Source organism: Dermacentor silvarum, chromosome 3, assembly GCF_013339745.2.
Source record: "Dermacentor silvarum isolate Dsil-2018 chromosome 3, BIME_Dsil_1.4, whole genome shotgun sequence".
In the NCBI taxonomy this organism is placed as follows: domain Eukaryota; kingdom Metazoa; phylum Arthropoda; class Arachnida; order Ixodida; family Ixodidae; genus Dermacentor; species Dermacentor silvarum.
Window position 1 is genome coordinate 52674549 of NC_051156.1, and position 13438 is coordinate 52687986.

General features: G+C 45.6%; 1 protein-coding gene across 1 annotated transcript in view; it reads right to left on the reverse strand.

Annotated features, from left to right (window-relative positions):
• The window catches only part of LOC119444339 (3 beta-hydroxysteroid dehydrogenase type 7-like), a 127425-nt gene that overhangs the window by 77752 nt on the left and 36235 nt on the right, over nucleotides 1-13438 (reverse strand).

The following is a 13438-nucleotide window of genomic DNA, read 5'->3' on the forward strand; positions in this document are numbered from 1 at the left end:
GGCGAACGCTCAGTGTTCAGCTGCACTGTCGTGGCTTGCTACTGCCCGCAGAAAAAAAGTGCCAATGTAACGGCGAACACTCAGCATTCAGCTGCACTGACGTGGTGGCTTGCAACTGCTGCGCTGTGCGGATTGTTGTGATTTAGCAGTTTGCAGTACCACCTCAAATTTCTGTAAAATACAAAGGAGACCAGCTTCCTGCTTGAAGCCAACCTGCACTTCGGGTGCATGTTGAACTTGTCACATTAAAAGGTTATTGGTTAGTTATATGCTTGAGGAATTACCTTCTCATACTGTGGCTAGGGATTCAGCAGCTACCTAATAAAGAGCAAAATCTTGCTGTTTGTATGCTAATTTTAGGAGATGAAGTACGGTACGCAATACATAAGTGTGACCGATTAGAGGGAACAATATAGGCGCACAGGCAATAGTGTGAGAAGTGAGCTTCACAATACTCCATAATAAAAATGACAGAAAGATACACATCTCGAGACCTCATGCTTCTCGACGATTATCTTAAAAAGGCAATCTGACTAGATTAATATACAGTCTGTACAGAGTTTATCATGCAGTTACTCAAGTCAGGGTTATATTTAGCTCAGAGGAGGCTAGTTAAAGGTAAGTTCATTAAACTGAGGGCCCCCAGATGGCCAAAAGTGATATGCAAGTGATTTGCCACTAGAAATCATGAAAGTAGCACACACTGTAAAGTGATTGCATATTACAGAAACATATCCTACAACACAAAATGCAATGACAGTTTTGTACGCACCTTTGTAAAAGCACGCAGATCAGGTGCTTTATAGTGGTGCTCTCCAGCTTGCAGCAGTGCTGCAGGTTCCTGTGGGATGCCTCCAGAATCCGCATAGTCTTCAACTGCAAGAAATGAATAATTTATTGCAATGTGAATCTAGAAACCTGTCATGTCAGTGTAATGCGGAATTGCAAAGAGCCTCACACTAGCAGCTTACTATAATGCGCGTCTCGTACGAATCTTTCCATTATATCTCAGGAGGTTACACGGTTATGTTGTAACAAGTGAGATTCTATGCAGGAATGCAGCAAACATAAGACTACCAGGAAAATGACCGAAACTCAAATATGTAAGAAAGCAAAAGAGCCTTAGATTATGAAAAAAAATGTGGTTGATCCCTCTTATATAGGAATCGGTATAGAACACGAAAGTGAAACGTGTCTTCACAGAAGTAGTGTAATGTTTATTGCACATTGATATATAATGTCTATTGGTGTTTTGTGGCTAAAGCGCCCTTAGGCGTTGATGCACCCACGCTGACGCCTGGTGGCACGTCTCCTCCATCACGACTACCAACGTCGATGACCATGAGCAACCGTCGTGCATATGGAAGCTGCACTACGCTGCACACGCTAGCACAACGCGAAAGACGAAGCACGTAACTGACACACTAATACAACGCGCAAGACAAAGCACGTAACTGAATCGTCACCGAGTCAAATCAGCGCGTACAGCGCGTCGTAATTGCAGCCTCCGCGATCAACTTCAGAAACATTTTCAGAGCTAATTGCGGAGGACACGCTCCGCTGTGCTGAGTACGGTGAACGCCACCTAGGTGGCGTTGGTAGTGCTTCTTGATGCCAGCGTCCCTTCGAATGCTGGCATCGAGGCGTCGTAGTGCTGAGACCACCGAAGCGTTCACTGTCGGTGCGCGTTAGTGTCATAATGCAGTACTTCTCTTTCTGCTCGTAGGCGGCGGCACCGCCCCGAGCAAGAGCGCGGGTACACGGAGGAGTGTTAGATATATAAGGCGCGTCTGTGTAGCTCTCTGCAAATGCGTTTGTGGCGCAATGGGTTAAACGCTCGGCGATCTATCGTCGCGGACCGAGAGGTCGTGGGTTCGATTTCCAAATTTTGCATGTTTGTGGAACTTTTTCTTCTGGTTTCTTTCTTTGTATTATGTTCTATGACGTATTTCCGTGACGGAAATACGTCAGTGAAGTCTTGGTGGACCCCAGCATAAAACACATTTTCGTGTTAAAAAAATATTGAGCACATGAAAAGTCTTTTGAACCCTAGGCCGTCTTTGTATAGCGATGATATTCCTTCTTGCTCTTCGTCAGTGGTTTGACCGACGCGCCGCCCGTGTTATCGACTGGAATAGCCGGCCATTCACGGTGGGTGGTAAGAGTGACGTAGGATAGAGCGCGAAGTAGCGCCACGAAATCGCAGCCCTTAATTTATTACTACAAGGCACAGTCATTACCTATGACTGGAAGAGCTGGCATACTGTTCTTTAGGTGAATATGTATATATAGTAAAAGCCAGCGTCTGATCGGGATGTCTCGATTAAAAAGAAACCTCGTCATTGCAATATCTGCGTATATCTGCCTTGCAATATAGAACACGACAGGTTCTATAGTGCAATATAGAATACAGTCAGGTTCTCGCGATGCGGGCTTTGACACTGAACTATATACAAAAAAATTTTCATACAAGCTAATATGTGCGCAAGCGTCAAACATATAGCTATCTTGTGCCAACGCGTGAAGCCCATGACACATCGACGTGTACACACCTGCAATGTACTCGCGGAAATGCTTAAATACGGAATAATTTTCTGCCGGGAAACTACCCAACAAACAGTAACTTGCAGTCTTTCCATAATTGTGTTCCCATTCACTCAGAGCAATCAGACGGGGTAGCATACTTCACAGGAAAATGCAAGTACGCGATAACATCAACAGAAGCTTTCGTAAAATTGCTTACTATATGTGCACCAGAAACAAGGACAACTTACCCCCAGAATGCGCTCTGCTCTTGTTACACAAAGCTCATTACATGAACCATAAGCTACAACAACGCGCACAAGCGCCAAACTTGCTTACCTTTAAGACGTAGTCAACAAACGCCCTTTCGTCTCACGGGTACCGTGGCACCAACTCTCTTTCGGGCGCAAACACTGTAGAGCTGCCGATGAACTACAGCACCACGAATGCACAACCTACAACAAATTCTTCCATACACTGAGATGAAGCCCCAGTACCAGGCTTTTCACGAGAGAGCGCCGGCAGGCGGGAACAAAGGCAGCTTGGACGGGCGCAGTAAGACACTTGACACTGGCGTATCGCACGAAACCCACGGCGAACACACGGCATTTCCCGAGTCCAGAGGTTGTGCGATGGTTAATAATAATAATAATAATAATAATAATAATAATAATAATAATATAATACTTTATTGACATTTGGTACAGAAACAAATAGAAAATTGGCCTGCCAAAGCCTCATTGGGCTTGAAGGGCGGAGCCGACAGACAGCAGACAAGAAGAATTCATTTACCTAGGACAACTCCCCTAGTGCAGATACATTTCTTTTCCTTTCGCGCATACATGCAAACACTAGACGCACGTGTACAGCAGTGCATGAAGAAGAAAAAAATGTGGTTGATCCCTCTTATATAGGAATCGGTATAGAACACGAAAGTGAAACGTGTCTTCACAGAAGTAGTGTAATGTTTATTGCACATTGATATATAATGTCTATTGGTGTTTTGTGGCTAAAGCGCCCTTAGGCGTTGATGCACCCACGCTGACGCCTGGTGGCACGTCTCCTCCATCACGACTACCAACGTCGATGACCATGAGCAACCGTCGTGCATATGGAAGCTGCACTACGCTGCACACGCTAGCACAACGCGAAAGACGAAGCACGTAACTGACACACTAATACAACGCGCAAGACAAAGCACGTAACTGAATCGTCACCGAGTCAAATCAGCGCGTACAGCGCGTCGTAATTCCAGCCTCCGCGATCAACTTCAGAAACATTTTCAGAGCTAATTGCGGAGGCCACGCTCCGCTGTGCTGAGTACGGTGAACGCCACCTCGGTGGCGTTGGTAGTGCTTCTTGATGCCAGCGTCCCTTCGAATGCTGGCATCGAGGCGTCGTAGTGCTGAGACCACCGAAGCGTTCACTGTCGGTGCGCGTTAGTGTCATAATGCAGTACTTCTCTTTTCTGCTCGTAGGCGGCGGCACCGCCCCGAGCAAGAGCGCGGGTACACGGAGGAGTGTTAGATATATAAGGCGCGTCTGTGTAGATCTCTGCAAATGCGTTTGTGGCGCAATGGGTTAAACGCTCGGCGATCTATCGTCGCGGACCGAGAGGTCGTGAGTTCGATTTCCAAATTTTGCATGTTTGTGGAACTTTTTTTTCTGGTTTCTTTCTTTGTATTATGTTCTATGACGTATTTCCGTGACGGAAATACGTCAGTGAAGTCTTGGTGGACCCCGGCATAAAACACTTTCGTGTTAAAAAAAACCGATGGTAATACATATAACGTCACCCAGCCTTACATGAGTTGACCATTCGTACATGCAATGGCAAAAATACAATAATAGATCACCATCATATTTTCGAGGAAAAGAAAAATTTTCTAATGCCTTTAATACATCAACAGCTATGCGCAGCCTGAAATACATGGTTACCTTAAGCTTTTATTGCGATAGCAATTATATGGACACTCAAAAGCAGATTTCTGCCGTCGGCGTCGCCCTCGCCGTGAGGTTCCGTATGACGTCAATGGAGATGAAATCGTCGCCGCGCGCCGAACGCTGTATGTGCGAGTGATAGGAGGAGGAGGAGGAGGAAAAAACTTTATTCTGACAGGGCATTTGGGACCTCCTAGGTCCCCTGGGTCCCTGCGCGACCCCACCGCACTCAAACGTTCATGTTTAACATATCCATGACGCTAGCAGCCCGGATGGCGGCGATCTTCTGCCTTGCCGGGTCCGTGGAGCGCAGTGAGGTCTCCCAGTCCTCCCAGGTTTGGAGTGGTGTCGGGCCGCCAGGGGGAGGAGAAGCCGGACAGGCCAGGAGTATGTGGGTGAGGTTTGCTTTCGGCGCATCGAGTGAAAGGGCGCGAGGGACGCGCGCTTTCACGGGGAGCGAACGCACGGCGGAGAACAAACGCGCGTTCCGCTCTGTGCTCCCTTAAGGGCTGCAGAAGTAGGCGTCTCTTTCCTCCTCTACAATCACCATATATGTAGAGCAAACGTGCCTTCTTCCGACGCACGAAAGGCCGTGGGGGGAGGGGGAGGGAAGGGAGGCGACGTTTAGCTGCGGCACCGAATGCCTATTTATATCAGAGGCTCCGGCAACAGTCACCAACGCCGCACGCATTTTGAGCGAACGCGGGCAAAACGCCGACGGCGTCGACAACAGTTCTGCGTGTTGCCGGTGCTGCTGCATGTCCAAGTTTATACAGCTGATAAAGGTAATATCATTACTCCGTATAGGTCTCTACAAATTTGCTATCGCAATTGATGCTTCGCCTTTCAGGTGAAACTGGGACAACTTTTTTACACGAAAGACACTCGGGGGTAGTTGATTAAAGCAAGACGGTATAAAGTAGCTACGAGTGCGCTGACCATATCTGGTGGAGCAGCGAATCACCCGAAAACGGTTTTTAGGTCGAAGGCAGCGTGTAGGGACGTAAGGAACTTTATACTTGTTAGACCAAAAATGCCTCAGGACAGCCGTCTCAGTCAGAAGGGCATCAAAGTTAGAGCATCGTAATGATTTAAAAAGGTCTGTGCCTGAGGGCAGTCTTAAATCATATCTAATCACTTTCAAAATAGAGAGAAGGATAGAGTTTATTCTATTTTTCCAACGATTCGCGCAGTGACCGAACGTCGTAATACCATACCGAAGAACACTATAACCTAAGGCTTGCAGTATCATTTGCGAACTGATAGTGGCGTATAGTACCTGATAGTGTATAATGTACGAGACACTGCCCGGAGCCTTGAACAAACATACGCCAGGTTAGAATTCCAGGTGAAGTCACTGTCAAGAAGTACACCAAGGTATTTAACAGATGAAACATATGGAACAGGTCTACAAGAACACGGAGAACAAGATGAACAGTGAGCCAGCAATGGGACGCTTAAACTAACTTTTTTTAGTGGATTATGGAAACAAATGAGCTGTGTTTTAGAGACGTTTACATTAATCACATTATTGGCGAACCAGTTCATCAAATTTATCGTAGAATCTTGCAGAAGGGAAACTGCTTCTGGGAAACGGGAATGCCGAGACAAAATGAGAGTGTCGTCGGCGTATTGAAATATGCAAGTAGATACAGCCGCGGCGAAATGATTGACATATAAGTTGAAAAGAAGTGGACTTAATATTGATCCCTGGGGCACTCCGGCTTTTATAGAGGTTATATCGCTGCGGTACTGTCCTATGGATACTAACTGTGTTCTATTGTCTAAAAAATTAGCAAGTAATTTTAAAAAAGGCCCACGAAATCCGATCAATGAGAGTTTTGTTAATAAACTATGACACACACTATCAAAAGCTTTGCTAACATCCACGAATAGAGCACATACAACCTGGTTGGTTTCGAAAGCAGAATTTATAAGGTCTGAAATATCCTCTAGGAGGTCCTGTGTGCCTTTACCAGGTATAAAACCATATTGCGCATTTTATATAACGTTCTTAGCATCAAGGTACGTGAACATAGCTTGCAAGATTTGTTTTTCCAGTATTTGAGAGATGCAAGGTAAAATGGAGATAGGACGGTAATTTTCATGCTTGTTTCGTGCAGCTCCCTTGAACAGCGGTACCACTCGGGCCTTTTTCATTTCTTCTGGGATAAATCCAGTGTCGAGAATATGGTTGAGCAATGTTAATAACACACACTTAATAGCATTAAAGTTTCTGCGTAACTCATCTACTTAAGTTCCGTCAATGCCAGGTGATTTATTAGATTTTAGATTAAAAAGGATAGATTTGAGATCACATTTTGAAATAGAAGGAAGATGCGCAGATTTGCATGCGCTATATTTTAGGGTGCCTACTTCGGGGTGTGGTTTAGCAACACCGGAGACACGTGAAAAGAAAGTATTGAATTCATTCGCAACACTGATTCCATCATCTGGAAAGTGTGAGAGAAGCGACAACTGGTGGACATCGCGTTTAGATACGCCTCTTAATTCATTTATTAGAGACCACGTCTTTTTCATGTTCGAGTGAGCTTCGCTAAATTTCCCACGTAGGTGATTTCGCTTGGCCAACCGGATCATGGCGTTCACTCGATTCCTACATAGTTTAAATTTTTGTAGCAACTCAGGGTGGTTCGGAGCCCGTTTCGCTTGGGTCCACAAAAGGTCTTTTTCCTTGATTGCAGCTAATATTTGTGGCGACAACCATTTGTTCTCTTCACGGCGTAATCGTATCTTAACACAGCGGGTACATTTTTTCCTGTACTTATCTAGTATCTGAACAAAAGAATCGTATAAATTAGCTGAGGAGACAGTGCATAATACAGAGTGCTAGTCATGCTTTGCAATACAGTCGTCAAAAAGCCTTGGATGAACAATGGAAATTTTTTTGTACTGTCTCCTTTTTGAGGATTCGAACAGTTTACAAGACTGCAACAGATAAAATAATGATCAGCGACCTTGGTTTCAACGACAGCTGCCTGTGTTATAAGATTAGAACAACGGACATTAATGTGGTCGATGCACGATTTCACCAGTTTTCCAGACAGAAATTCTTCACGTGTCGGTAGATGTATAGCCCCTTCCAAACCCCATTTCGATAGAACGTCGAGATAATCAGCAACTAGTGGCACAGCAGGGCGAAGGGTATCAATATTGATGTCGCCCAGCACAAGCACGTTGTCGTGAAGAGAATGGGATGATAGCGCTGCATCAAGTTCTGATAAGAACAATCGGACATTGCAGCATGGGGGCCGGTAGAGCGACAATACAGTTGCCGATAGCTCAGCAGCGCATAGGCCCAAAGCGACCCCTTCTGCTTGCGAGAAGGAAAGCGTTAACCTTGATACCGACCATGCATCTTTTACAAATACGGCCACACCCCCTCCTCTGCGCAGTGAGCGCGTGTATGAAAACAGTTGATAACCGGGAATGGAATATGACGAAATGCAATCAGCGGAAGTATTAATTTCGGTCAGCGCAAATATGTCACAAATAGACACGAATGAAGAGATCAGTGCACAGAAATGATTCCAGTGTTTCCGGATGCTGCGGATATTAACATGGATAGCTGTGAGTGCATTATTAGAACTCGAAATGAAGTGATGGGCTTCTGCAAAGCTACCAAATGAGGGTGTGTTAGAAATGCCCATATTTAGACAAGTTTCTCGAGTTCCATTAGAGTATCAATGCGGACGAGAGGAGAGCCTTCTGCCCTTCTCGCCAGCACCTTTCCGTCGCGTGTCCAGACAAATTTATATTCTTTTTCCCTTCCTCTCATGCGAGCTTGACGAAACAAATCCCGATTAGCACGAGTCAAATTATCCTTGAAATATAGGCGAGGATTCGGAACCATGCCATCCAACACAAGTTTTGGGAGACCTTTGCGAGCATCCAGCCATTTTTGTTTGATTGCAACTGTGTGTGCTTGAACAATGATTGTCGGAATGCTATCCATGCGAGCTGGCAGCCTGTGAACAACTGCGACATCCGAAGGCTGAAATTTTATCCCTAGCTTCCCTGCCACTTTGCCAAGTATTGACATGAGGTTCTCGTTGCGCTCGACGGCAAACCATGTATCTCGAAGTTGCATCTTCTGGTATAATGTTCAAGGGCATTGATCTCGGTGTTCATAGAGTGGATGGTTGCCGCCTGAGCAGAAACAGTTGTGGACAGTGACTCGCAGTGAGCACGAAGTTCACCAAGTTCAGCTTCGTTATCTGACACAGCGGAGAGAACGGAGTCGTACTTCGTGGAGAGAAATTCGATAGACTTTTGTACTTCACCTACAGTCTCAGCCAGCCTTTCTGCCGTGGATTTAAACACTAGTAACTCCTCTACTTTAACCACAAGCGCTCCGACTGTTGTTGTAAGCTGATCCAGTTTTGGCTTACTGATGTCAATTGATGGGAGAACGAAGCATCACTTGTCGCCGCTCCAGATTGTTTGCAAGCCTGGCACGACCAAGCTTCACGCCCCTCAATTGACATCTTAGTGTAGGTGCCCTCAGTAACCGCGGAACAATTTTTGCCAAGGTGATACCCTCGCTTACACAACATACACGTCAGAAATTTGCCATCCGTTGGCAGCAACTGGGAGCACAAGGCACAAATATTTGACATCTCGGTGCAGTCAGCGGCAAACAAAGAGTTTGTAAGAAAAAATAGAAACAGGTCAATACGATGAGCCCACCTGCCGATTAGAAGAATAAGAAGTGGTTAGCAGCAGGTCACGGTTTGGCGCTGACTGCACAAGGGTGTGGCAGAAGCAGGATTTAAGTACACCACAGTCGACGCCGGAGGACGAAGGCTTCAGCATCGGTGACTTCGACGGTAAGGGGGGTGGCGGCACACAGCTTGAGGCGTCAACGACAGCAACCCAGCGCATGCGTCGACGCGTATTCCGAGACAAAAGTTGGCTCCGTATGTGGACGATCCACCCACGCACTGATACGAAGGTGACGGGGTATCCTGCCGATTAGAAGAATAAGAAGTGGTTAGCAGCAGGTCACGGTTTGCCGCTGACTGCACACGATAAGAAGCGCATTTTGCCTAGGCACTTCTAATATGAAATTCAACTACCACCTCACTGCAACGAGCACTCGCGCACAGCCAACGTGGTCCATGCACTACAGCAACTTGGATTGGATTGGATAAATTGGCAACGATGGATGGATGCATGGATGAGGCTGAACCCTTTAAACCGGGCGGTGGCATACGCCACCTAGCCATGACTATTAACATATTTTGTACTTTGTGGTGGGTGAAATTTCACCCCTGCCTTGATTTTATCCACCAATCAGATAACCTCTATTTGGTTATTTCTACCCGCTTAAAGTCTATTTTGCCTTCACTGTCCCTAAACCCCAATGCTTTGAAAAAATCAGCCCCGTTGCCTTGCACTGTAGGGTTAAGCCCTTTACAGAAAAGTATGAGGTGTTCAGCCGTCTCCTCTTCTTCTCCACACGCACAGCACAACGTGTCTATACCTTGGTACTTGACTCGGTACATCTTAGTCCGCAATACTCCCGTCCTGGCTTCAAACAACAAAGAGCTTCCCCTAGAATTATCGTAGATATTTTCTTTGGCAATTTCTTGCTTGAAAGTTCGGTATGTTCCCAGTGCTGATTTCATCTGCATCCCTGTTTTCCACAGACCCCTCTCTGTTTCCTTAACCTTTTTCTTAACCGCTGTTTCCTGGTTTGCACCCCTACTGCAGTCCAAATATTTGATTGTCAGTTTTCTGGTCAGCTTCCTCCATTTTGTATCAACATTCCTCATGTACAAATAACTGAAAACTCTCCTTGCCCACCGCTTTTCTGCCATTTCTCTCAATCGCTCCTCAAATTCTATCTTGCTGCTGGCTTCCCTGCCCTCGAATGACGTCCATCCCATGTCACCCTGTACCCCCTGATTTGGTGTATTTCCGTGTGCTCCCAGAGCCAGTCTACCTACCCCTCGCTGCTTAACTTCCAACCTTGCTCGAACCTCTGATCTCATGCACAGGACCGCATTGCCGAAAGTCAAACTAGGGGCCATCACCCCTTTCCAAATCCCTCTCACCACTTCGTACCTATTGTAATTCCACAGTGCCCTATTTTTCATCACAGCTGCATTTCTGCTACCTTTAGCCGTCACATATTTTTCATGTTCCGTTAGGTACTCAGCCCCATTGTTTATCCACACTCCAAGATATTTGTACTTATCCACCACCTCCAGCGTAACCTCCTGTATCCTATGCTCGCTGCCCTGATTATCATTAAAAGTCATGACTGCCGAATTTTCTTTACTAAACTTCAGACCTAAGCTATCTCCCTCTTTACCACAGATGTCCATTAATCTCTGCAAGTCTTCCTTGCTGTCAGCCATAAGTACAATGTCATCCGCATACATCAGTCCTGGTAATGGCTGTTTAATCCATTCTCCTTGCTTGAAATAGGAAAGGTTGAAGCCAAGTCCGCTCCTCTCTAATTTTTTCTCTAATCCTTGTAAATACAGCATGAACAACAGAGGTGACAGAGGGCACCCCTGCCTAAGCCCCTGCTGTATCTCTATAGGCCCAGATACCTTGTTTTCCCATTTTATACGCACCTTGTTACTTTTATAGATATCTTTTAAAAGATTTCTTGCTCCATCTTCCACCTCTATAGAGTGCCCAGTATGTCCCACAAATCCTTTTGGATTACACTGTCATAGGCTTCCTTGATATCCAGAAAGGCAAGCCATAGGGGCCTGTGTTCCTTTTCTGCTATTTCAATACACTGTGTCAATGAGAACAGATTATCTTCTAACCTTCTTTGTTTTCGGAACCCATTTTGTAGTTCCCCCAGCACCTCCTCGCTCTCCACCCATGCCTGCAGTCTGTCCTTTATAATCTGCATCACCACCCTGTAAACCACTGACGTCACTGTTATGGGACGGTAGTTGTTTATGTCGGCTTTGTCCCCCTTTCCCTTATATATCATGCTCATCCTGCTCAGTCTCCACCCGTCGGGGGCTTTACCGTCCATTATCATTTTGCTCACTGCATCTCTTAATGCTTTCTTAGATTTTGGGCCCAATGTCTTTATCAACATAATTGGGATGCCATCAGGACCTGTCGACGTGCTACTAGGAACCCTCTTCTCTGCCCTTTCCCACTCGCTTTGTGCCAGTGGAGCCACTGCACTGACTAGTCCATCCTCACCTGATTGAGCACATGCTATGTTTCGTTCTTTAAATTTTTCTGCCATCATTGTTCTTATATGTTCCATTGCCTCATCTCCCTCTAGTCGAACACCTTGAGCTGTAACTATAAACCTCTGCTCTAGGCTAGTCTTATTACTCAAGGAGTTGAGATGTTTCCAAAATTTCTTCGCTGCTTTTCTATCCTTTTTGTTTACTTCTGACAACCATTGGCTCCCCTTTCTTCTGATCTTCTCATTGATCAAATTGGATGCTTCCCTTCTACAGCTTAAGAAGTTATTCCATTTTCTGCCTACATCAGCTTCTGGTTCACCCCTCTGCTTTGAATATCTGTGTTCCCTGGATGCTTCCTGACGTTTCTCTATGGCCTTCTTAACCTCCTCATCCCACCAGCTCTTGGGTTTACGTCTTCTGTTCCCTTTTGTCCTGACTCGTACCTTAGTAAGCTCTAGCTCAAATAGTCCTGTTAAATTTGCATATGTCCATTCTGTTTTTGTATCCTCTGAAATTACTTCCTCAATTTGCTGGGTTGCTATTTCAAGCTGCTTTTCCGAGTAAAATATCCCACCTGGTTGTTCATCTTGCCTCCTACCTACCTTCATTTCCCTTCTAAAACTCACCTTAATACGTTTGTGATCACTACCTAGACTTCTGGAGCCATATTCATCTATGCTCATTACATTTAGCCTATCGTGCATCCTATGTGACATTAGTGCATAATCTATCGTCGACTGCAGGCTCCCTACCTCCCATGTTATGTGCCCTTCACACTTCTCAGTACTGTTGCATACAACTAAGTCATGCATTTCACATGCATTTCACATGCCCAACAAAACACTGCTGCAGTGCCACACTGCGGTTAACGAAAAGGAACCTGCCTCCCCGATTCGCATCGCTTCAGGAGCATAGCCTTCGAGATTCGCATTTGTCACTCAAGGGAAGTCGTAGCTGAAGCATGAGCCAAACCACGCGCCGCCTGTTCAGCTCCGTCTGCTTGAAATGATGGACTGTCTACGGGCTAATATGACACTTACCGAGCAGATATCCGTGGTCACCGCCCATATACACGTTAATTATGGCGTCCAGTGTAGTGTTTTCGAGAATATGTGCCCTCATCTTGAATTGATGAGACGATATTTCCTCTTAGCGTCAGGAATAAAGGTAACAAAACGTGGCGATGGCTGGCGTGCTACAGCAGCTGAAGCTTCGGCTGAAGTGCAACAGGCGTACTGCTTGCACGCAAGCGCAAACAAACAGATACGGCCATGCCAGGTACACAACTGACTACTCAGTAAACTGACAATCGTAAATTATTCACTTGTGTGCCCAAGCAAGCATTTACGGAATCCTTGCTGCCGTACGAATCCCGCCAATATATCAACACAACGATCACCCGCAGTTTTGAAAAGAAAGGCTCCTTTAACAGTGACCGCAGGTACTGCATTTGCGAAAGTTTTGTGTATAGTTTGCAGAAAATCGTCAAGGAAAGGTTTCTTAAGAAGCCGAATTCCGAAAAAAAAGGTAAGCGTCGTGAAAACAAATAAATGGCCTTACGACATGTCAGAAAGTCTAGGCATTGTATAGTTCCTGCTGGTGCTTCTATAATACGTGGAGTAGTGGTAGTGTCTCTGCCTCACACGTAGAAGTCCCGGGTTCGAATACCAGTCAGTGTACAACTAACTTTTTTCTTTTTAAGTAGGAAAACGTTATATACAATTTCACTAGGGCAGGCTAAGATATTTTACCTTAGCTACTGCTAATTATATATGCAC